The sequence below is a fragment of the Manis pentadactyla genome, chromosome 13 (assembly GCF_030020395.1).
Source record: "Manis pentadactyla isolate mManPen7 chromosome 13, mManPen7.hap1, whole genome shotgun sequence".
NCBI lineage: Eukaryota > Metazoa > Chordata > Mammalia > Pholidota > Manidae > Manis > Manis pentadactyla.
In genome coordinates, this window is record NC_080031.1 from 86,999,258 (window position 1) to 87,022,659 (window position 23,402).

Genomic DNA, 23,402 nt, shown 5'->3' on the forward strand with positions numbered 1-23,402 from the left:
CTGTCTGGTGATTCTTTATTTCTCTCCCTTCTTATTCCTCTTCCTCCATTCTTTATATGTTAGATGATTTATTCTGTGCTCTTCTGTGTTTCCTTTAACTGCATTTGTGGGTAGTTGATTTTATTTTTTGGCTTTAGTTATTATTTTGTTGGTCTGCTTTCTTTGTTGTGATTCTATTTTCTCCGGTTTCATCTGTTTAGCCATAGGAGTGTTCCCATCTAGAGCAGTCCCTCTAGAATACCCTGTAGAGGTGGTTTGTTGGAGGCAAATTCCCTCAACTTTTGCTTGTCTGGGAATTGTTTATTCCCTCCTTCATATTTAAATGATAATCATGCTGGATTCAGTATTCTTAGTTCAAGGCCCTTCTGTTTCTTTGCATTAAATATATCATGCCATTGTCTTCTGGCCTGTATGGTTTCTGTTAAGAAGTCTGATGATAGCTTGATGGGTTTTCCTTTGTAGTTGACCTTTTTCCTCTCTCTCTAGCTGCCTTTAAAGCTGTGTCCTTGTCCTTGATCTTTGCCATTTTAATTATTATGTGTCTTGGTGTTGTCCTCCATGGGTCCCTTCTGTTGGGAGTTCTGTGTACTTCCGTGGTCTGAACGATTATTTCTTCCCCCAGTTTGGGGAAGTTTTCAGCAATTATTTCTTCAAATACACTTTCTATCCCTTTTTCTCTCTTCTTCTTCTGGTACCCCTATAATGCGGATATTGTTCCTTTTGGATTGGTCACACAGTTCTCTTAGTATTGTTTCATTCCTGGAGTTCCTTTTATCTCTCTCTGCATCAGCTTCTATGCGTTCCTGTTTTCTGGTTTCTATTCCATCAGTGGCCTCTTGCATCCTATCCATTCTGCTTATAAATCCTTCCAGAGATTGTTTCATTTCTGTTATCTCCTTCCGGACTTCATCCCTTAGCTCTTGCATGTTTCTCTGCAGCTTTATCAGCATGGTTATGACCTTTATTTTGAATTCTTTTTTAGGGATGTTGGTTAGGTCTGTCTCCCTAGATTCCTTGTCAGGGGAGGATGTCTGTGTTAGTCTGGTGTGTATCAAATTCTTCTGCCTTTTCCTGGCAATAGAGGTAGTTGTGGGGAACTGATGCATGTGTCAGCTGGGAGAATGTCCCTTCTTACTGGTTTGTGGCCTTCCTCTCCTGGGAGAACGGCGACCTCTAGTGGCTTGTGCTGGGCAGTTGTGCGCAGACGGGGTTTCTAATTCTTGCCTGGTTGCTGTGTAAGAAGCTCTGCCCTGCTGCCTCGGGCTGCTGCTCCACTATGGCCGAGCGGCATCAGAGGGGAAATGGGCGGGAGGTATTTATCTCCATGAGGGGTCTCTGAGCTGCACTGCGGCCCATGATATTAGAGCGCTCGTAGTTCCCCGGGATTCCCAGCTGCTGGGCTAAGTGTCCTGTGGCACTTCCGTCCAGCTGTGGGGTCCCTGTCCCTTTAAGTCTTTCAAAAAGCACTCTCTTTTCTTTTTCCCAGGGGCACCAGCTCGGGGACCCACTCACAAGGTTTACTGTCCCATTTCTCTAGTATCCAGCGCCCCACTCAGTGTGTGTCTGCGATCCCCATGCTAATGGCTAGGCTGGGTGTTTAGCAGTCCTGGGCTCCCTCTCCCTCCCCGCTCCGACTCCTCTCCTCCCGCTGGGAGCTGGGGTGAGGGACGCTCGGGTCCCACCGGGCCACAGCTTGTATCTTACCCCCATCGCAATACGCTGCGTTCTCACAGGTGTAGATGTAGCCTGTCTGTTGTCCTGTACTTTCTGGTTTCTGTTTTAGGGATAGTTGTTTATGTTGTATTTTCAAAAATATATATGGTTTTGGAAGGAGATTTCCGCTGCTCTCCTCATGACGCCATCTTGGCTCCACCCCTCCACATCCTTTTTATTTCTCATCTTTTTGGTTCTTGTTATTCTGACTGGAGTGAGGTGATATCTCACTGTGGTTTTGATTTGCATTTCCCTTATGGTTAGTGATATGGAGCATCTATTCATGTTCCTGTTAGCCATCTATATATCCTCTTCAAGAAAATGTCTTTTCAGATCGTTTTCTGCCCATTTTTTAATTGGATTAGTTGTTTCTTTTTGGTGTTGAGTTGTATGCATTCTTTATATATTTTGCGTATTAGTCCCTTATTGAATTTATTGTTTGCAGATAAAGTCTCCCATTCCATAGGCTGCCTTTTCACTTTGCTGATGGTTTCCTTTGCTGTGCAGAAGTTTGATGTAGTCCCACTTGTTTATTTTTGCTTTTGTTTCCTCTGCATGGGGAGATGTATCCAGGAAAAAATTGCCAATGCTGATGTTCAAGAGTTTAGTGCTTAGGTTTTCCACTAGGAATTTTATGGTTTCATGTCTTATAGTTAGGTCTTTAATCCATTTTGAGTTTATTTTTATAACACTAAATCATCTTTGCAAATACTGGGAAACACCCTACTTTATTATTATTTTAATATTCTGTTGAATTTTGTTTTCTGGCATTTAGGATTATTATACCTACTTCCATAAATGAGAAGGAGCCATAGTATTTTCTTATTTTTACTATTTCTAATACATTTTGGTGTTAGATTTATGACAGTTTCTTAAAATAAATTAGAAAAGCAAACAATGGGTAACTTTTTCAACTTTTTCCTTGATGTTGGTCTTAAGAAATTCTTATAGGGTTGACTTTGATAATTTATATTTTTTCCAGAAAATCATCCAAGAGTTTTTGATTCTTTCTTGTATCTGCTTTATCATTTAAATTTTTTATCTTTTTTGTTATTTGCCAGAGATGTGACTATTTTAAGTCTGGTTCTCTGCAGAGAACAACCTCAAGTGTATTTATTAGTGTTCTTAGCGTGATTGAATTATTTGGTTTCTCTGTTCTTCTTGAAATAATCTAATATTTTCAATCCATGTCAGTGTTGCCTGTTTTTCACATAGGTGTTAAAAGTTGAGCTTCCTCTTTGATCTGTCACTGTTTTGCTGCTGCTCTTTGGCATTTCCAGATTATTCCATGAGTAAGTGCTACAAAACAGTGATCTCTGTTCTTTTCTGTCTGATCTATCCCAAGCGTCTAGCATAGTTCCTGGCACATGGTAGGGGTAGAACAAACACATACTCGTTGGCCAAGGAAAGAATAAATCTGGGGAACTGCCAGGAGGCACGTCTCCCGGGAAGACCTCCTGGGTTCCAGGAGGAGGAGGAGACAGGTGACAAGCCTGAATGCCTCAGAGCGCCATCGCTTCTCCCGGCCTCGCCACCCACAGCCAGCTCCCACACAGTGCAGAGGAAGTTCTGGGGAGCCGGTGCTGAGGGCCATCCCCTTTTGAGCTCTCTTCTCCCCTGCCTGTGACCTCAGGTGGTGAAGTCTCTTGTGGCCACAGCTAGAGATGCTGGCAGGAGCATGAAGGTGGGGAGAAAAGGCAGAGAAGGTGAACACTAGGCAGGAGACCAAGTAGGTGAGTGGAGGACCTAGACAGAGTGGCAGGGCCTCAGGGGAGATGACATAGTTATTTTGGCGAAAAAGACCGCCAGGCCAGGTTTCATTTCTGGCCTTGCCAAGCCCTGAGTTGAGCCCAGCACATCTGGCCTGTGGCTTCTGAGGATAGGGTGATCATGCAGCAGACTGTGCCTTAGGACTGAGGGAGACCCCCGGGGCCGGGCGGGTAGGTGCCCTACAGGTGCTCACCTGCCTGCACTTCATCTCCAACTTGAGTTGCCAGATAAAGTGCAGGACGTCCAGTTAAGTGAGAATTTCAGGTACATGACAAGTATTTTTTCAGTGTGAGTTTGTCCCATGGAATTGAGGCAAGAGGCATCCAGGACCTTGGAGGGACTGTTTACTGGGATGGCTGTCAGAAACGCCTCCGGAGACCCCCAGCACACCGTAAGATGCTCCCAGCAGAAAGTAGAGTCTATTGACATGAAAAGGCAAGGCCCCTCACGTCCCCCGGTCTTGCTCCTCAAGTGCAAGCGTGCACTCAGCAGCTGTCCCTACCTTCCGCACCTGGTAATGGCCCTTTGGACAGGCAAGTTCAGTCCCAGGCATGCTGCTGGACGAGTGGGACGAGCACTGGCCTTCCAGCAGGTCCTGCCTGTCCCTGGAAGTGGGGCAAGGGCCCAGGAGTTGGAGTTTGGGAAGGCTGTGCCTTGCATAAACTGAATGTCGAGGGCTCGGCCAAGAGGGTGGGCTGAAGGTGTGAGTGGCTGGGGGGCCATGCAGGAGGTGACCAGATGCTGAGGGGGAGCAGCCTGGTGGCCACAGAGGGGGAGGTGGGAAGCCAGGAAGATCATGAGTTCCCTCCCTCCCAGGCACATCCTCAGTGCCATTTACTTCCAGGGGCCCTGAAAAAGCTGAAGGACAAAGTCTAAGTTTGTGGGCCACAAAATAAGCTTTGAGAAGCAAGTGTCGTGGAGGCAGTAACCTCTAGGTATCGTCACGGAGTTTGTGTTACCTTCAGACTAGCCTCATTTATTTCTGGCAGAAGGTTAAAAACTATACAAATAATTTTAATGGACATAATTATGTTCTCATCACAAAATAATATGTCACAGTTCCATAATTACTCAAAAATGATCATTGTGAGAGCAGCTATTAATTAGTGAATAGCTTTGGAAAAAAATTTCAATAGATTTGGGAAGCATTGTTAATAACCCATTAGGATATATCTGGGGGTCAAATTACTGTGTCGTGTCAAAGCAGAGATTTCTGGCTCCATTTTAAATCCTTTCAAAATAATTAAGAATGTGCTCTGCATCTGACTGGGCAGGTTTGAGGCAAGAAAACCATGTATCTGCATTACGAAGGGAATGGATCATTTCTGGCCAAAATGGAGATCAAAGCTCTTTCGACATCCATTTGGGAAGAGCATGCACATTTTACAGCTTCTCAGAAAGCATTAGTGATTTTCGACAAATAACATTCAGCTTTTCTTTCCCTTTTCCCATGGCCTTCTTTCAAGCCCAGAGAGGAAATCCACATTGTCAGGGACTTCTAAGCTTGACTTGGCACTTCAGGGAGTCCAGCCATGTGTGTCATTACTGGCAAAGGGAGGGTATTTCTACTCTTTTTTTCTCCAGAGCAGGTCTACGGGAGGGAGCTCTGCCCTTAACTGTGAGGGAAACACTTACCTTTTGGTGGGTAGGTTGCTGGAATCCCCTTTGGCCCAGAAACCTTCCTGTCTCTCCGGAGCCTGAAATATTAGGGCATTTTGAGCCTTTGGGAGCAGCCCTTCCTCAGGGACTTCCCTGGACTCCTTACTGGGGAGGTGGGCAGGAAGTTGGTGCTTATTGGGTGTCTCTGCGCCGGGTGCTGAGCCGCACACTTCACATGCATCATCTCCACCCTCCAGTGGAGCAGGTACCCTCATCCCTGTGTTACCAGGGAGGAAGCTGAAGCTCAGCGTGCTGACAGCATCCCGCCAGACTGTCTCGGGGAGGAGGCCCAAGGCCGGAGAGGCTCTTTAGGTCCAATAGACGATCTGATCTTTGGCCCCTTTGGTGACTCAGCCAGGAAGAGGTCATCCAGCCCCAGCGTTCATCGCTCGGGGACGGGTGCTCAGTACCGAATGCTGTGTCCCATTCAGCGTGAGCGATGATCATATCCACCCATTGTGTAAACCAAAAATGCATAAAAAGTAAAAGATGATCTTTTCCCCACCTTACAGTCTTCTAATCCTATTTGTCAGAGGAAATCACTGTTAGCTGTTGAGAGTGTACATTCCAAATACCTTCCCATGCATGTGTAAACATGTAATATTTTTAGTGTAAGGATCATAAAAACTGCTCTATGATATGCCTCTCACGCAGTAGGTTATGGATGTGCTTTGGGCATGTATATGCAGTTGCTTCATTCTGTTGATCCGTCGTCTGTCAGCTCTCCTGCTATCACCTATTATTTGTTATCTATCTACTAACTATCTATCATCTATCTATCTATCATCTGTCTTTCATTCTTTTCTTTCCGTCTGTCTTTCTGAATCTTTCTCTCTCTCCCTCCCTCTCCCCTTCTCCCCTCCTCTCTTCCTTTCCTTCTCTCTTGTCTAGTTAGTTCTACCTTCAAACTGCGGTCTTCAGAACAGATCTGACTGGTCACCACTTCTCCCTCCCTGTCCCCCGTTTCTTTGACTTTGTTCCCACCATCCCTTGGTCGCTCTGCTCCTGCTGTGCTGGTCTCCTTGCTGTTCTTCTGACTTGCCAGACATTCCGCTGCCTCAGGCCTTTGGAGTCACTGTTTATACTACTTGGCATATTCTTCCCAGGAAGCCGTGGCTCCCTCTCTTCCTTCCTTTCATATTTGTGCACAAATGTAGTAAGGACCTTCATGACCATCTCTCCAAAGATGGATATAATTTTTTAACGTGATTAAAAAAATTAATGTACACATAACACCCGAAGTCAAGGTCAATGTTATCCTTCCTGATGAAATAATAGAAGCTGAAATTTACAAGATGAAAAAGTGGAATGGCCTCTCTATTCATGCACCTGCACCGCACCACGTGCAGAAGAGGAAGGGAAGGACTGGAGGCCCAGGACCTGTCAGAGTGTCCAGAGAGGCAGTGGTCTGACAATCAGGCAGAAGGAGGAGCTGTGGCCTGAGGGTGAGGCTTGAGTTATTGACAGGGGGCGTGACTAGTAGTGATGAGGTGTAGCGTGTGGCTCTGGGTGGCCACATGGGGTAGAGGAGGAGGACACTGGAATAAGGTGGTCTAGGAAGTGGAGGTCAGGGTGCAGGATGGGCCATCCATGTGGGTGTCAGTCACCTAGGAGGGGGAAAGAGGGGAAGATAGTGCCAGGGACCCAAGTTGTGGTGAATGAATTGCCAGTCATTGAGGAGGTACGGAAGTGGGAAGTGACATGATGGCAGAGAGGAGAGGGACCCCACTTCCCATGCCCAAGGGCCTGGGGAAGTGGCGTCCTCCACGGGAAGCCGGGTTTCCAGAGAAGGCATGAGGGCTTTTGAGTAGACGCTGATGACACGGGAGAGTTTTTAAATTATGGAGCTGTAGTTCTAGAAAGCCCAGTGGAAGGCTGGAGTTTTTAGGGAGCCCTGTCCTAGAGAACTACGAATACTGAAATTCCTCATTGAAAATCTCAGACACCCTTAATAAGAGAGTGTATTTCTAGCATTTTGTACCCATTTCCCTTCAGCTTACCAACTTACGTATAGTTATCTGATTTAGGCCAAAGAAATGCTCCCTCCTTCCCTTCCTGCCATCCTTCCTTCCTTCCTTTTTCTTTCTTTCTTTCCACTTAATCATTCCCTGTTGTCTGAGTTGCTGTGTCACCTCCCAGCTCTGAATGAAAACCACCTTTGACTGTAATGGCTCTGCCTCTTTCCTAAGCTCATACCTGTGTCCACGAGCCCGGCTGGGCAGTTTCCCGCTGGATTCCCCTGCCCCACCTTCCTCGGAACAGCGGACTGCCGGTGCAGATGGGGACACAGGCACAGAGGACACCGGCAGCTCGGGCAGGGGCCTGCCTCCCTCCTGGGGTCTTGGCTGTGGACATCACAGAGACTTCCAGAGAGGGCTGTGCGAGCTCAGGAAAGACTGCTCCAAAGACCCTAGTTTTACTCTGGTTCTGGGGAAACTAGCTTATATGACAGAGCCTGTGAAAATGTCCAGCAGGTTTCCTTGTGCACAGTAGGTTGGTTTTTTTAATTGGTCAAAAGGCTTCTGGTGGCAGTGGGGTGTCCAAGCCATCTGTTCGGCCTCCAAGGGGCTCGTGTGGAGCTGCGGCTGCCTCGCAGTGAGTTGCTCATGCACAGACATGAATCACAGCACGAGAGCTGCTCATAATCACCTTATATGTGTTTTCAGTTCTCGAATTTAAAACCATTTACTGCTGGGAACAGATGTTAAATTCAGGACACTTGTCAATTGTTGGCGCTGTACACAAAAAAGATGCTTAAAATTAGAAGCCTGATTGAATTTTAAGTATAGTGATCACAGTGGTTGGAACTAAAATAATTGAAACAGTAAACAGCTTATTGTGGGAGATGGGAGTAGGCAATGGAAAGAGAGGCTTGATGTGAAAACCCACTATGCGGAGTTACATGACTGTTAAGTTAATTAATGCTTAATTGTGATGGAAACCCTCCAGCAGTGCGTCAGCCTTAACACATTCATTCATGACTTAGATCAGAAGAACAGCCACCAGGATTCACTAATAACAGTGAGGGTGATACCCATTATTAGTGGGCATCTTCTGTGTGCCTGATACTGGACTTGAACCTTTATGTATCTGATTAATGTCTAAATTGTTTATTTTTTATTTTCCAGGGTTAGGAAGGGCTGACCATTTAGGCGATCTCCTGCTTTGGCCAATTAAAAAAAATGTCATGAAATTTCATAACTCACGACTTCCCATTTTAGCCATTTTTATATAAACAACCCTGTGACATTAAGTACATCCACATGTTGGACAACCATCACCACTATCCATTCGTAGCATTTTTTCATCATCTCAAACAGAAACTCTGAACCTATTACACAGTAACTCTCCATGTCTCCCTCCCTTGGCCCCTGGTAACCTCTATTCTACTTTCTCCATGGATTTGCCTTGGCCAAACTGGATAAGGCTGATGCCGCCTCTCACTCACTCCAGACCCCCAGATAGAAGGGATCCACTGTTCTCACTGTGGTGACCCTTTCTGGGATGCAGAGCAAGACAGGCTGGCCCGAGGCCTCTCTGGATGCCCCTGGAACGCCACAAGGAGGGTGTGCTCAGGGAAGGCTGGGTCTTGGACCGCAAGGTCTGGGAGGCCTGCTTCCCCTGCAAAAGCCTTCTGCCAGCTCCCTGCGTGGCTCCCTATCCTGTCAGGGCTTGGGATGGCGCAAGTGCTGCAGGCCCCCAGCAGCAACAGCTTTTCGTTCTTTGGACATACGGGTCCTTCTCTGAGGAGCTCCGTCCCCCGGGCCCCGACCGTCGCCAAGGTGGCTGCTTCTCCTTCTCTTCCCAGCTCAGGAGTTTCTCCAAGAGGCTTTGCTGGGGTTCAGCATGACTCTCACTCTCTGCTGGTTCTGGGCACCGCCGGTCCTTCCAGTGAGTTCTGCATGCCTTGCGTCCTGGTGCTGGCCACGCGGGGCTGCCGGTGTCTGCTCACCTGCCCATCTGCTCTGCAAGCTTGTGGGTTGTGTGAGGGCCACAGGTCCCATTCAGCTGTAGCCCCGTGCCTGCATGTAGTTGATACTTGGTACGTAAGTGTGGGGTGAGTTCCCTCCACGACTTCCTGTTGTGGAAACAATCGGTGTGTGCCACTTGGCAGCCTGCTATCACTGGCATCTACCTTGTGCTTCCCCAGGTTCCTGCCCAAGTACACAGACTGCTGGGCATAGGCTGCACAGAAGGTGTGGGAAGGAACAGAAAGGTGAAGTCTTAGAGCAGCAAGAGGCCCAGGCCACCTCAGTGGCTGATGTCCCCTGCTCAGGAATGTGCTCTGACCCCTCCAGGGGGAAATGTGTTCTGTGGGCATGGGTGTTTGTTGAAATTCAAGTGAGTTCAACTCAGGACTCAGTTTCCCTATTTCTTTCTGAGGTTTGTTGCTTAACAGGGCTTCTTGGCCATGCTGGAGGGCTGTGTGCTTCACAGGCCTGCTGGTTTCCTGGTGCTATTGTTGGTGGACTGGAAGCAAAGTAGATTTTAATTTTCCGCAAGTGGTGTTTCAGTTTGAAATGACACAGAGATATCTATTTCTGCCTTGTTAGGTGCTTCATGTGGTCGTCAAGATAATTGTTCCATAAATACTGTTGTAGGCTTGGATCTTGCAATGAGGCACTAAGAGACGGCCAGGTACCCCAGGAAAGTCCTTGGTGATATTGCAAGGTCAGAGATCAAACCGGAAGCATGCAGGCCTTGGCGTGGAAGAAATGTGGTCAACAGTGTCTGTTGGTATTAACAGAAGAATGACATCTACGAAAAGTGAAGGCCCCCAGTCTGTTTTCACCGAATATCTCCTCTCTCACAAACGTATTTCTCGGAGGCATGCGTGTGTAATTTTTTTTTTTTTCATGGTCAATTTGGCTTTCAAGATGCCATATTCTCTTTATTTATTTACTTATTTATTTTTGTAGATAATTATTTTTTTATTGAAGGGTAGTTGACACACAGTATTACATTACATTAGTTTCAGGTGTACAACATAGTGATTCAACATTTATATACATGACAATTCTAGGTACCAGCTATCACCATACCAAGCTGTTACAATATCTTGACTATATTCATTACATCCCGGTTACTTATTATTTTACCATTGGAAGTGTATACTTTTTTTTTTTTTTTTTGTGAGGGCATCTCTCATATTTATTGATCAAATGGTTGTTAACAACAATAAAATTCTGTATAGGGGAGTCAATGCTCAGTGCACAGTCATTAATCCACCCCAAGCCTAATTTTCATCAGTCTCCAATCTTCTGAGGCATAACAAACAAGTTCTTACATGGAGAACAAATTCTTATATAGTGAATAAGTTCTTACATGGTGAACAGCGTGTGTAATTTTTTAATTGCAAGAAGGCACACAGTAATCAGGACCTCTAGATTTGAATCCAGATTCTATCACCTGCCAGCCCCAGGCCTCTTTTCCCCTTTGGGACTCAGCTTTACCAGGTTTAAAGTGAGGACGAGAAGCCCAGCATCTAGGGTGACTGCAAGAATGAAATGAGGTGAAGCAAGGGCTCACCCCTGGGCCTGGCATAACACGAATGTTAAATGTGGGATGGGTACTGTTGCAGATCAGTTTGATTAGAATTCCTCGCTCCGACTGAATCTGGACTGCAGTCTCTCACATGATCCCAGACAGACTGCGGTCTCAATCACCTCTCTTCTTCTCCGAGTAGAATCTTCAGTGATTCTGATTTGAGAGTTCTTTACGCCATGGCCCATAAAAGGCCTTTGGGAGGGTATCCCAGCCAGTTCTGTGCCTTCCTGCTTGGGGAAGACTCACTTCTGTTTCAGGGTCTTCCTGCCAAACGTGTTGGGCAATATGTCCATGAAAGAAAAGGAGATGTTTGGTGTGGATAAGGGCTGTGTATGTGGTTGGGGCAGGTGAGAAAGGACCTGTGGGCTGGTCTGGGGGACATGCACTCCTCAGCTGTGCACTCCTCAGCAGGCGAAGGCTGCTTGTGCTGTGTGTGCGTGGTGCGGTGTGTGTGGCTACGAAGGCGTCTCTGTGCTCAGTGGGGACCTGGGATTCGCCCAGCTGATGAATGCTGCTGCTGTGACAGCTGACTTTTTGTTTCGAGATTCATTTTGGGGTACATAGTACAAAAACTTGAGGTGAACAGTTACTGATCAGAGATGCAGACGCTACATGAAAACCAGTTTGCTTGCGATCTGATTTAATGGGCAGATAACCCAGAGTCCTCGAGATAGTCGTCTGCCCACTATTGAGCACAATTCGTCAGTTAATGGTGTGAGAACCCGCTGCGTGACAGCCTGTGAGGTTTGCAGTTGCTCTCTGAGCTCCAAGGATGCACTGGAAGCTGTCTTTGTAAGTGCCTACCAGTACCCTCCCCACCCACTCTGTCTCAGCCCTGCTGGCTTTGTCAACACCAAATCTCACCAAATCCTGGTGACAAGAGGTAGAGGGAAAGAGCCAGGCCTGGAAGTCAGGCTCTGCCATTTGTTTGCCATGTGACAACTTTTTCTCTTTTCCTGGCCTCATGCATGCTGGTAACTCTCACTGTTAGGGGCAGGTCCTGCCCGCCCCTCCAGCGGCCCGGAAGCGCTGGCTTCGCAGGGCAACGGGTGCTCTGCACAGCTCTGACGTGCCTGTGGGGAAGGAACATTAGGCCCCAGAAGCTTTCTCTTCATCTTCCAGGCACCCAGGGCTGTAGAAGGTGGCCACTGTACAGGTGTGGCTCCTCCGGGGTTAGGATAGGTTAGTGGAAGTAAGACGCAATGTTTATTGATCTCCCCTCGTGTTTTGTCTTCCAGGGCCTCACTCTCTCTCACTGGTGTGTTGTCTTTAGAAGGTTCTGGACACGTCTGAAGAATGGTTGGCAAATGCAGCTGGAATGCCCATCATTTCTACAGGTATGTTACCTCCTCAGGACAATGGAAACTGGTTTTCTTGGTAGCCATAGAATTCTTTGCCTTTCTGTCTTTTCCACTGTGCATCTGGAACAGTGTTTCCTCTCAACAGCCTCAGGAGCTGGTTTTCTTAAACAAGTGAGAAAAAGGAAGATGATTAAAATGAACCAAAACAGAAAAAAACATTGAAGGGTGAGATCTCCATCTCATTTATCTAGCATTGTAAAATCTTATTTCATTTCATTCCTGTGTATTCACATATCAAATCAACATGGTGTCACTTCTCTAATAAAGAGGAACTGAAAGTTAAGACATTCAATTGCCCAGTAGCCACGGGGACCCTTTTCTGTGTAACACCTGACTGGTTAACAAATGGCATTCTGGTTACGGAATCTGAGCTCACAGTGTTCTTCACAAGAACTGTCACATCAGAAGCATGGCTGCTCATCTGTAAAATCCATATCTGCCTTTGCTGGTTCCCTCAGGCATCGCCCTGAACTTGAGTGGCTGGTGGCAGGTGGGTGCGCCCAGCTTTCTGCTCCTGTGTCAGGAATCCCGGTCCTCCTTCCTGGTGTCAGGAGCTGTGTCCAGGTCCCAGTACAAAGAGTGCGTCCAGCTCACTGTGGGTCTCCTTGCCAAGCTCCGGGCTTGGCTTGTTGGCTTGGAGAGAAGTTGTACCAAATCACAGGCTTTCCCTTTTCACCTGGGCCCAAGTCAGTCGAGATGTCCCGTTGCTGAGAAATACTGCCCCCACCAACTCGAGCGCGTGGGAAGCTTCCTAGAGCTCTGCCCTTTCTGTGTTAAGGTAACCCTCCTTTCTCTGTAAAGCTATGACCTTGGCAGTGGAGGGAGTTGAGGGTTCAGATCCTTCCCCTACCATCAGGGCTGGGCCCTGGGGCAAGGGAGGCAGAGGTTCCAAAGTCACAGAGTGGCTGGGAGCTTTGGTGTCATACCCATCACCTCGCTCCGAGGGAGGCGGCCCTTCCAGTGCTTGGAATGAGGGACTTGGTCACCAGGGTGAAGGAGTTGCCTGGGGTCCTGCGCTGTGAGTGACTAGACTTGGGCCCTATGATCAGTAAATTCTGGGATGAAAGCCGAAGAGAAAACTGACAGAGATTTACCTGTGAAAGTGGCTCCCAGAACTTCTCTTGTGTTTCTGGAGTCCCCATGGACTCTGTACAGGCTTGTTCTGGACTTAGGTGGTTTTAGCCACGCAAGTCTCGTGTCCCGGAGACCCTCTGCCCGGTGGCTGGGTGGCGGAGGAGCTGATCCTCGCTCTCCCAGGGGCGGTGTCTGACCTCAGGCTCGGAGCTGCGGCTGGGAGGCAAGCCCTGGCACAGCCAGCTCCCAGAGGACGGAAGGTGGGGCCGGGTGTTGTGTGGGCACAGTGAGCCTCTGCCCCAGCCCCTTCCTCAGTTGTCCGTGTGCTTCTCCCCGAGTCACCATGGGGCAACTGACCACACCGGCTTGGCCCCGCTCCTCCTCTGTGCCTCCTGCCTGCTCTCTAGCCCTGTGATGGCCTCTGCCACCCCCACTCCAGCTTCTCTGGCTCAGAAAAAGTAAAAAAAAGTTCAATTTCACAGACACATCAGTTTTCCTTGTGGGCCCCCTTTTCTTCTCTGGGAGTTTTCCAGTGGTTACTGTGGCATCTGCGTGCAAAGGTGCCAGGCTTCAGGCGGGGGATCGGCTCCACTGCGAAGGCCCAGTTTTCCTCAGGGCCCTTGTCCTGCCTCAGTGGCTGTGAGGGCTAGACTCGCGAGCCCTGACCCGAGGCTGTGGCCTCAAGGGCAGTGTGGCTTGTAGGGATTAATCCTCTTAACCCCACACGGCACCACTCCGGCGGGGCCACCGGAGCCCTTTAGTGTGCTGGTTGTGTGATGAGCCGCAGCTGGCGGCCCCTTCGGCTCCCACCTCTGTGCCTTGCCCCCTGTGCAGACGGTGGGCTCCTCAGGCCAGCTCTGTCTCAGCCTGAGGGCTGGGGCCTGCGTGCTGGCACCTGGCCGCTGCCAGGAGTTTGTGAAGGTGCCCAGGTGTAGGATATGAGAGGATCGGGGCATGGGGGGCTTCACAGTTAGTAACACTGTCTAGGGTAGAAAGAAAATTTTCCCACAGTCCTAGAAGCTGAAAACAAGGTGAGCATATAGAATCAAGACCACTTCCTTTGGGGCTCATGTCTGAAGTGGGAGATGCAGATCTGATCATCAGATTCCATCGAAGTGCCACACGCAGGCCAGGTAGGCGGGTTGGGAACTCCAGAACCAGGGCATCAGCCCAGCATGCAGTTCAATCGTGTCTGATGCAAGGGAGCATGGGAGTCAGTTAATATCTGTGATTTCCAGAAAAATCAGTTTGTGTCACAATCAGACTGCGGAATTAGAGTGAAGGAGGTGCCCAAGCAGCTGATGGGGGTCTTTCAAGGGAAGTGGGTTTCAGGCATGGATTTTACATTTACCAGAGGGGAGCAAAGGGAGCCCAAGAAATCCGATGTCTCTGGCCCTCAAACCCGCCTGGAAGAGCCTGTGTCCTGTTGTCTGTCCCTGAAGGCTGGTCTTCACGGTCTGACTCCTGACACCAGTCACCAGCAGGGACGGGAGCTGTTCCTCCACCAGGGAGGAAGCAGGCTCCTCTGTGCAAGGAGTGAGCTTCTCTTTTGGCTGCCCGCGGTCAGGACCCAACCATTCTGGAGGGCTCTTGGCTGTTCTGCCCTTCCCAGGCACGGTGGGTCATAGCAATGCTTGTGCTACCTGGAGGCCAGTGCCATGAGAGTGGGCTGGGAGATGCCATGGAGAAGAGAGCGCGGATCCTGTGGGTTGTTAGAAGCTCCTGGCCTGAGACTTCGGCACAGGCAGCAGGAATGAGTTAAAGTGCCTCTGCTGCTCGATGCCAAGCCGACCTTCAAAACCTCTCCTGATGATGTATTTACATTCTTTAACAGGTCATTGCTCTTCAAATGTAGGGAGCTGCAAGGAAGGAAAGTATTAGGCCATGATCTTCCCATTCAGAAAAATCATGCTGCTATTATCAAAAAAAGAAAGACATTTTTTGAAAACTTTAGCTACAGAAATGGGAAAACAGAAAAGCTCTAAACCTTGTTCCTCTACCCTGTCTTCATAGATAACTGTTACAGTTTCTTAGGGACTCCCTGTGGGAAAAATTAGGCACATACTTGCATGTATGGATCTAGATTCTTCTTTAAACTCAAAAAGGATTACACTTTTCTACATGTTGCTTTTTTTTCCAAATAATAATTTAGCCTACAGATTTTCTTTGTCAGTAAAAACAAATCTATCCCACCCTTTTTCATAACTGCATAGTAGTCCTTTTCTGAATATATTGCATTTTGTTAGTCCAACTGATGGTCACTTCTGTTGATTTTGATTTTGGTCTTACCAACAGTGCTATGACGATTTTGTATATATTTGGGGGGAACCTTTGCAGTAAGTTCAGAGAGTAAATCCTAGTAGTGAAACTACTCAGTCAAAGGGCATATGAATTTTTTATCTTGGTAGCCATCATCCTGCTGAAACCAGTATAGGCAAGGAGGCAGGAAAATAGGCAGTGGAAATTGGCCTCTTTTATGTTTCTTCTTGTCAATTGTTTACATCTGTATTTCAGTTTCCTATTAAGCTGAGTTCTTCTTATTGGTTTTTGTGAGTCTTGATAAATTAGTCTTTGTTGTATATGTTATATATATGTTTGAGGTTTTTCAACTTTCTTTTTGTGGGCATAGATAAATTTCAATGATCATGTAATCAACTTTATCACTCTTTTTCCACTGTAACATTTGTGATTTGTGTCACATTTTGAAAATTATGGAGTCAAAATCCTCCCAGCCTCTGACCAGCTCCATGACCTACAACCCTACTGCACAGAGTTATTTGTGGAAAGAATTGTAAGAGGATGTGTGTGTCAGGTGCCACTGCTTGACACCTGTGATACGTATGACTTAGCGCTAGACCGCACATATTGGCCTACTAAAGTGAGTTTTCCCAAAGAGCAGTCTCTTCAGGAAGCATTTTTGCTTCATCTGTAACTCAGTTGGTCTGGAAAGATGTGAGGTTTCTCTTATGAGTACATGATGCAGTGGGTGATGAGTGGGTGATGCAGAGAACAAATGATCCAAATCAAGGTACCGGGTGAGTGAAGACTGGAGGCAGCAGGGCATTAGGGGTCTGGGATGGGGGGCTGGAGCAAATGGGCACATTGTGGTGTCACCACTGGGGTTTGGGGTGACGGCCCTTCACTTGTCCTGGGTGTTCTCCTGACCCTTGATCTGTAAGTTTATTCGTAGAAACTTGGGGCTTGTACTCAGGGCCAAAGTTTGGAATTGGAATTTGCAAGATAAGAGATGGAATGGCTTCTCTCTTCTCATGGGTGTTAGAGACAGTGGGATTGACCTGGGGTCCAGGGCCTGGGGACAGTGCAGCTTTCTCCTTATCTGTGCGTGTGCGCGTGTGTGTAGCTGGGTGTATGGTAAGTCACTAGGCTAGAAGCCAAGCGCCCTGAAGCCCCTTCCTTATACTCTGAGTGTCCATTCTGTACTTGGTGTATCTCTCTCTGGAGAGGTGCTGGGCTTCCCTTGGCCCAGGGCCCCTTGGCGTTGTCGGTAGGACTGCTGTACGGGCACAGCTGCACTTTACTCCTCTGGTGGGAGGGTAGCTTTTGGGCCAGGCTGCGAGGTGCGGGCACTCTGGGCAGGGCCATATTCTGGGGTACAGCTTTGAAAATGAAGGGAGTTTTTTAACGTTGGCAGAGGACAGCAATGGACTTACTTTGAGGGCCGACCATTTAGGCTCGCTCTGGAGGTGCTGGGGCCATGCCAGTCAGTGTGTTATTTCTGGCTGACATCTCTCAGACTACGTGTTTCTGAAGTATTTTCCTTGGTCCTTCTTTCCCTTTTACACAGAATAAAACTTAACAAAACTTTGATTTATTAATGTGGAATACAATACGAGAATCTATCTGTGGTTGGCTCCTCACAGTGGTTGATGAGTAATTTGTTATAAACTATTATTTTAAAAATACAATTTTAGGAGGAGGCGGAGCCAAGATGGCGGCATGAGTAGGACAGTAGGAATCTCTTCCCAAAAACATATATATTTTTGAAAATAAAACAAATACAACTATCCCTAAAACAGAGACCAGAAGACACATGACAACAGCCAGACTACATCCACACCTGCAAGAACCCAGCACCTGGTGAAAGGGGTAAGATGCAAGCTTCAGCCTGGCGGGACCCGAGGCCCCTCACCCCAGCTCCCGGCGGGAGGAGAGGAGTCGGAGCGGGGAGGGAGAGGGAGTCCAGGACTGCTTAACACCCAGCCCTAACCATCCGCACCAGAGCACAGACACACAGTGCATGCGTGGGGTGCCAGAAACTAGGGAAGCGAGACAGTAAGACCTGTGAGTGGGTCCCGCAGCCGGCGCTCCTGGGTCAAAGAAAAGCGAGTGCTTTCTGAAAGTCTTAAAGGGACAGGGACCCCACCGCTGGACGGAAGCATCCCGGGTCACAGTCCAGCCGCTGGAAATTCCTCTGTGCACACTAATCCCCTGGGCAATAGCTCTGAGACCCCTCACGGAGGTAAACAGCCCCCCGTCCATTACCCCCGTCCATTACCCCTCCAGGGCCCCGCCATAGCACAGCACCAGCCTGAGGCTGGCCACGCCAACAGCAAAGGGAGCTTCCTCCATACCGGCTGGGCAAGATACAGAGACCCAGTCTACACGCAGTTGCGCAACACAAGCCACTAGGGGTCGCAGTTGTCCCAGTAAAGAAAGGCCAGGAGCAGCTGGAAAAAGTCTAGGCTCTCCCAGCTGACACACTTCAATAGCATACCACTGCACCTATCAACATGAAAAAGCAAAAAAATTTGATCCAGACAAGACTAACCCAGAGAGCTTCGACATCTTCGACATCTTCCCCTGAGAAGGAACCTGGGGAGATAGATTTAACCAGCCTTCCTGGAAAAGAATTCAAAACAAAAGTCATAACCATGCTGATGGACTTGCAGAGAAATATGCAAGAACTAAGGAGGGAGAATACAGAAATAAAACAATCTCTGGAAGGACTTCAAAGCAGAATGGACGAGATGCAAGAGACCATTAATGAACTAGAAAACAGAGAACAGGAATGCAGAGAAGCTGATGCAGAGAGAGAGAAAAGGATCTCCAGGAATGAAAGAATTTTAAGAGAACTGTGTCACCAATCTAAACAGAACAATATCCACATTATAGGGGTATCAGAAGAAGAAGAGAGAGAAAAAGGGATAGAAAGTGTCTTTGAAGAAATAATTGCTGAAATCTTCCCCATACTAGGGGAGGAAATGGCCTCTCAGACCACAGAGGTACACAGAACTCCCATGACAAGGGATCCAAGGAGGGCAACACCAAGACACATAATAATTAAAATGGCAAAGGTCAAAGACTAGGACAAAGTATTAAAGGCAGTCAGAGAGGGAAAAAAAGGTCACCTACAAAGGAAAACCCATCAGGCTATCATCAGACTTCTTAACAGAAACCTTACAGGCCAGAAGAGACTGGCATGATATACTTAATGCAATGAAACAGAAGGGCCTCGAACCAAGACTACTGTATCCAGCACGATTATCATTTAAATATGAAGGAGGGATTAAACAATTCCCAGACAAGCAAAAGTAGAGGAATTTGCCTCCCACAAACCACCTCTACAGGGCATCTTACAGGGACTGCTCTAGATGGGAGCACTCCTAAAAAGAGCACAGAACAAAACACCCAACATATGAAGAAGGGAGGAAGAGGAAGAAGAAGGGAGAGAAATAAAGAATCATCAGACCGTGTTTATTACAGCTCAATAAGCGAGTTAAGATAGACAGTAAGATAGTAAAGAAGCTAACCTTGAACCTTTGGTAACCACAAACTTAAAGCCTGCAATGGCAGTAAGTACATACCTTTCAATAATCACCCTAAATGTAAATGGACTGAATGCACCAATCAAAAGACACAGTGTAATAGAGTGGATAAAAAAGCAAGTCCCATCCGTATGCTGCTTACAAGAGACTCACCTCAAACCCAAAGACATGCACAGACTTAAAGTCAAGGGATGGAAAAAGAAATTTCATGCAAACAACACAGAGAATAAAGCAGGTGTTGCAATACTAGTATCAGACAAAATAGACTTCAAAATAAAGAAGGTAACAAAAGGTAAAGAAGGACATTGCATAATGATAAAGGGCTCAGTCCAACAAGAGGATATAAACATTATAAATACATATGCATCCAATACAGGAGCACCAGCATATGTGAAACAAATATTAAAAGAATTAAAGGAGGAAACAGAATGCAATGCATTCTGGGAGCCTTCAACACACCACTCACTCCAAAGGACAGATCCACCAGAAAGAAAATAAGTAAGAACACAGAGGCACTGAACAATGCACTAGAACAGATGGACCTAATAGACATCTATAGAACTCTACATCGAAAAGCAACAGGATACACATTCTTCTCAAGTGCACATGGAACATTCTCCAGAATAGACCACATACTAGGCCACAAAAAGAGCCTCAGTAAATTCCAAAAGATTGAAATTCTACCAACCAACTTTTCGCACCACAAAGGCATAAAACTAGAAATAAACTGTACAAAGAAAGCAAAAAGGCTCACAAACACATGGACGCTTAACAACATGCTCCTAAATAATCAATGGATCAGCAACCGAATTAAAATAGAGTTCAAGCAATACATGGAAACAAATGACAACAACAGCACAAAGCCCCAACTACTGTGGGATACAGCAAAAGCAGTCTTAAGGGGAAAGTATATAGCAATCCAGGCATATTTAAAGAAGGAAGAACAATCCCAAATGAATGGTCTAATGTCACAATTATAGAAATTGGAAAAAGAAGAACAAATGAGGGCTAAGGTCAGCAGAAGGAGGGACATAATAAAGATCAGAGAAGAAATACATAAAATTGAGAAGAATGAAACAATAGCAAAAATCAATGAAACCAAGAGCTGGTTCTTTGAGAAAATAAACAAAATAGATAAGCCTCTAGCCAGACTTATTAAGAGGAAAAGAGAGTGAACACATATCAACAGAATCAGAAATGAGAAAGGAAAAATCATGACGGACCCCACAGAAATACAAAGAATTATTAGAGAGTACTATGAAAACCTATATGCTAACAAGTTGGGAAACCTAGGAGAAATGGCCAACTTCCTAGAAAAATACAACCTTCCAAGACTGACCCAGAAAGAAACAGAAAATCTAAACAGATGAATTACCAGGAAGGAAATTGAAGCGGTAATCAAAAAACTACCCAAGAACAAAAGCCCTGGCCAGATGGATTTACCTCAGAATTTTATCAGACATACAGAGAAGGCATAATACCCATTCTCCTTAAAGTTTTCCAAAAAACAGAAGAGGAGGGGATACTCCCAAACTCATTCTATGAAGCCAACATCAGCCTAATACCAAAACCAGGCAGAGACCCCACCAAAAAAGAAAACTACAGACAAGTATCCCTGATGAACATAGATGCAAAAATACTGAACAAAATATTAGCAAACCGAATTCAAAAATGCATCAAAAGGATCATACACCACGACCAAGTGGGATTCATCCCAGGGATGCAAGTATGGTACAACATTTGAAAATCCATCAACATCATCCACCACATCAACAAAAGGAAAGACAAAAACCACATGATCATCTCCATAGATGCTGAAAAAGCATTCGACAAAATTCAACATCCATTCATGACAAAAACTCTCAACAAAATGGGTATAGAGGGCAAGTACCTCAACATAATAAAGGCCATATATGATAAACCCACAGCCAACATCATACTGAGCAGCGAGAGGCTGAAAGCTTTTCCTCTGAGATCGGGAACAAGACAGGGATGCCCACTCTCCTCACTGTTATTTAACATAGTACTGGAGGTCCTAGCCACAGAAATTAGACAAAACAAAGAAATACAAGGAATCCAGATTGGTAAAGGAGAAGTTAAACTGTCACTATTTGCAGATGACATGGTATTGTACATATAAAACCCTAAAGACTCCACTCCGAAACTTACTAAAGCTAATACCGGAATTCAGCAAAGTTGCAGGATACAAAATTAACACACAGAAATCTGTGGCTTTCCTATACACTAACAATAAACTAATAGAAAGAGAAATCAGGAAGACAATTCCATTCACAATTGCATCAAAAAGAATAAAATACCTAAGAATAAACCTAACCAAGGAAGTGAAAGACCTATACCCTGAAAACTATAAGACACTCCTCAGAGAAATTAAAGAGGTCACTAACACATGGAAACTCATCCCATGCTCCTGGCTAGGAAGAATTAGTATTGTCAAAATGGCCATCCTGCCAAAAGCAATATACAGATTCGATGCAATCCCTATCAAATTACCGACAGCATTCTTCAATGAACTGGAACAGATAGTTCAAAAATTCATATGGAACCGTCAAAGACCCCGAATAGCCAATGCAATCCTGAGAAGGAAGAATAAAGTAGGGGGGATCTCACTCCCCAACTTCAAGCTCTACTACAAAGCCACAGTAATCAAGACAATTTGGTATTGGCACGAGAACAGAGCCACAGACCAATAGAACTATTTAGAGACTCCAAACATTAACCCAAACATATATGGTCAACTAATATTCAATAAAGGGGCCAAGGACACACAATGGGGAAATGACAGTCTCTTCAATAGATGGTACTGGCAAAACTGGACAGCTACATGTAAGAGAATGAAACTGGATCACTGTCTAACCCCATACACAAAAGTAAATTCAAAATGGATCAAAGACTTGAATGTAAGTCACGAAACCATAAAACTCTTAGAAAAAAACATAGGCAAAAATCTCTTAGACAGAAACATGAGTGACCTCTTCTTGAACATATCTCCCCGGGCAAGGGAAACAAATGCAAAAATGAACAATTGGGACTATATCAAGCTGAAAAGCTTCTGTACAGCAAAGGACACCATCAGTAGAACAAAAAGGTACCCTACAGTATGGGAGAATATATTCATAAATGACAGATCCAATGAAGGGTTGACATCCAAAATATATAAAGAGCTCACACACCTCAACAAACAAAAAGCAAATAATCCAATTAAAAAATGGGCAGAGGAGCTGAATAGACAGTTCTCTAAAGAAGAAATTCCGATGGCCAACAGACACATGAAAAGATTCTCCACATTGCTTGTCATCAGAGAAATGCAAATAAAAACCACAATGAGATATCACCTCACACCAGTAAGGATGGCTACCATCCAAAAGACAAACAACAACAAATGTTGGCGAGGTTGTGGAGAAAGGGGAACCCTCCTACACTGCTGGTGGGAATGTAAATTAGTTCAACCATTGTGGAAAGCAGTATGGAGGTTCCTCAAAATGCTCAAAATAGACTTACCATTTGACCCAGGAATTCCACTTCTAGGAATTTACCCCAAGAATGCAGTAGCCCAGTTTGAAAAAGACAGATGCACCCCTATGTTTATCGCAGCACTATTTACAATAGCCAAGATATGGATGCAACCTAAATGTCCATCTGTAGATGAATGGATAAAGAAGATCTGGTACATATACACAATGAAATATTACTCAGCTACAAGAAATAAACAGGTCCTACCATTTGCAACAACATGGTTGGAGCTAGAGGGTATTATGCTCAGTGAAATAAGCCAGGTGGAGAAAGACAAGTACCAAATGATTTCACTCATATGTGGGGAGTATAAGAACAAAAGAAAACTGAAGGAACCAAATAGCAGCAGAAGCACAGAACCCAAGAATGGACTAACAGTTACCAAAGGGAAAGGGACTGGGGTGGACGGTTGGGAAGGGAGGGATACGGGTTTAGAAAGAGAAAGGGGGCATTACGATTAACATGTATAGTGTGGGGGAGGCACGGGGAGGGCTGTGCAACAAAGAGAAGACAAGTAGTGATTTTACAGCATCTTAACTACACAGATGGACAGTGACTGTGAAGGGGTATGTGGGGGGGACTTGGTACAGGGGTTAACCAATAAACATAATGTCCTTCATGTACTTGTAGATTAATGATACCAAAATAAAATTAATAAAAAAATATATATATAATTTTAATTACTCCAGTAGTACATTCATAAACATATCCATACTTGAATAGGAAAATCATATAAATAAGGCTGCAGGCACCTTTGACCTGCCCAGTCTTGTCTCCTTCCCCACTTTCCTAAAGGTTGCTGTGGTGCCCAGTTTGGGGTATATCCTTCTAGACCTTCATTCTGTTCATCTGCACACACACACTGACCCAGGAAGATCTGTAGTATTTGTCTGTTTATATGTGCGGCATTGTGTGTCTATGTGCTGAAAACATGAGAGGTAATATACCATATATCTTTCTA

The 23,402-nt window shown here is 46.0% G+C and overlaps 1 pseudogene; it reads left to right on the plus strand.

The window, feature by feature from the left end:
- Positions 1–23,402, plus strand: part of LOC130680360 (protein Shroom1-like) — a 345,760-nt pseudogene that overhangs the window by 241,822 nt on the left and 80,536 nt on the right.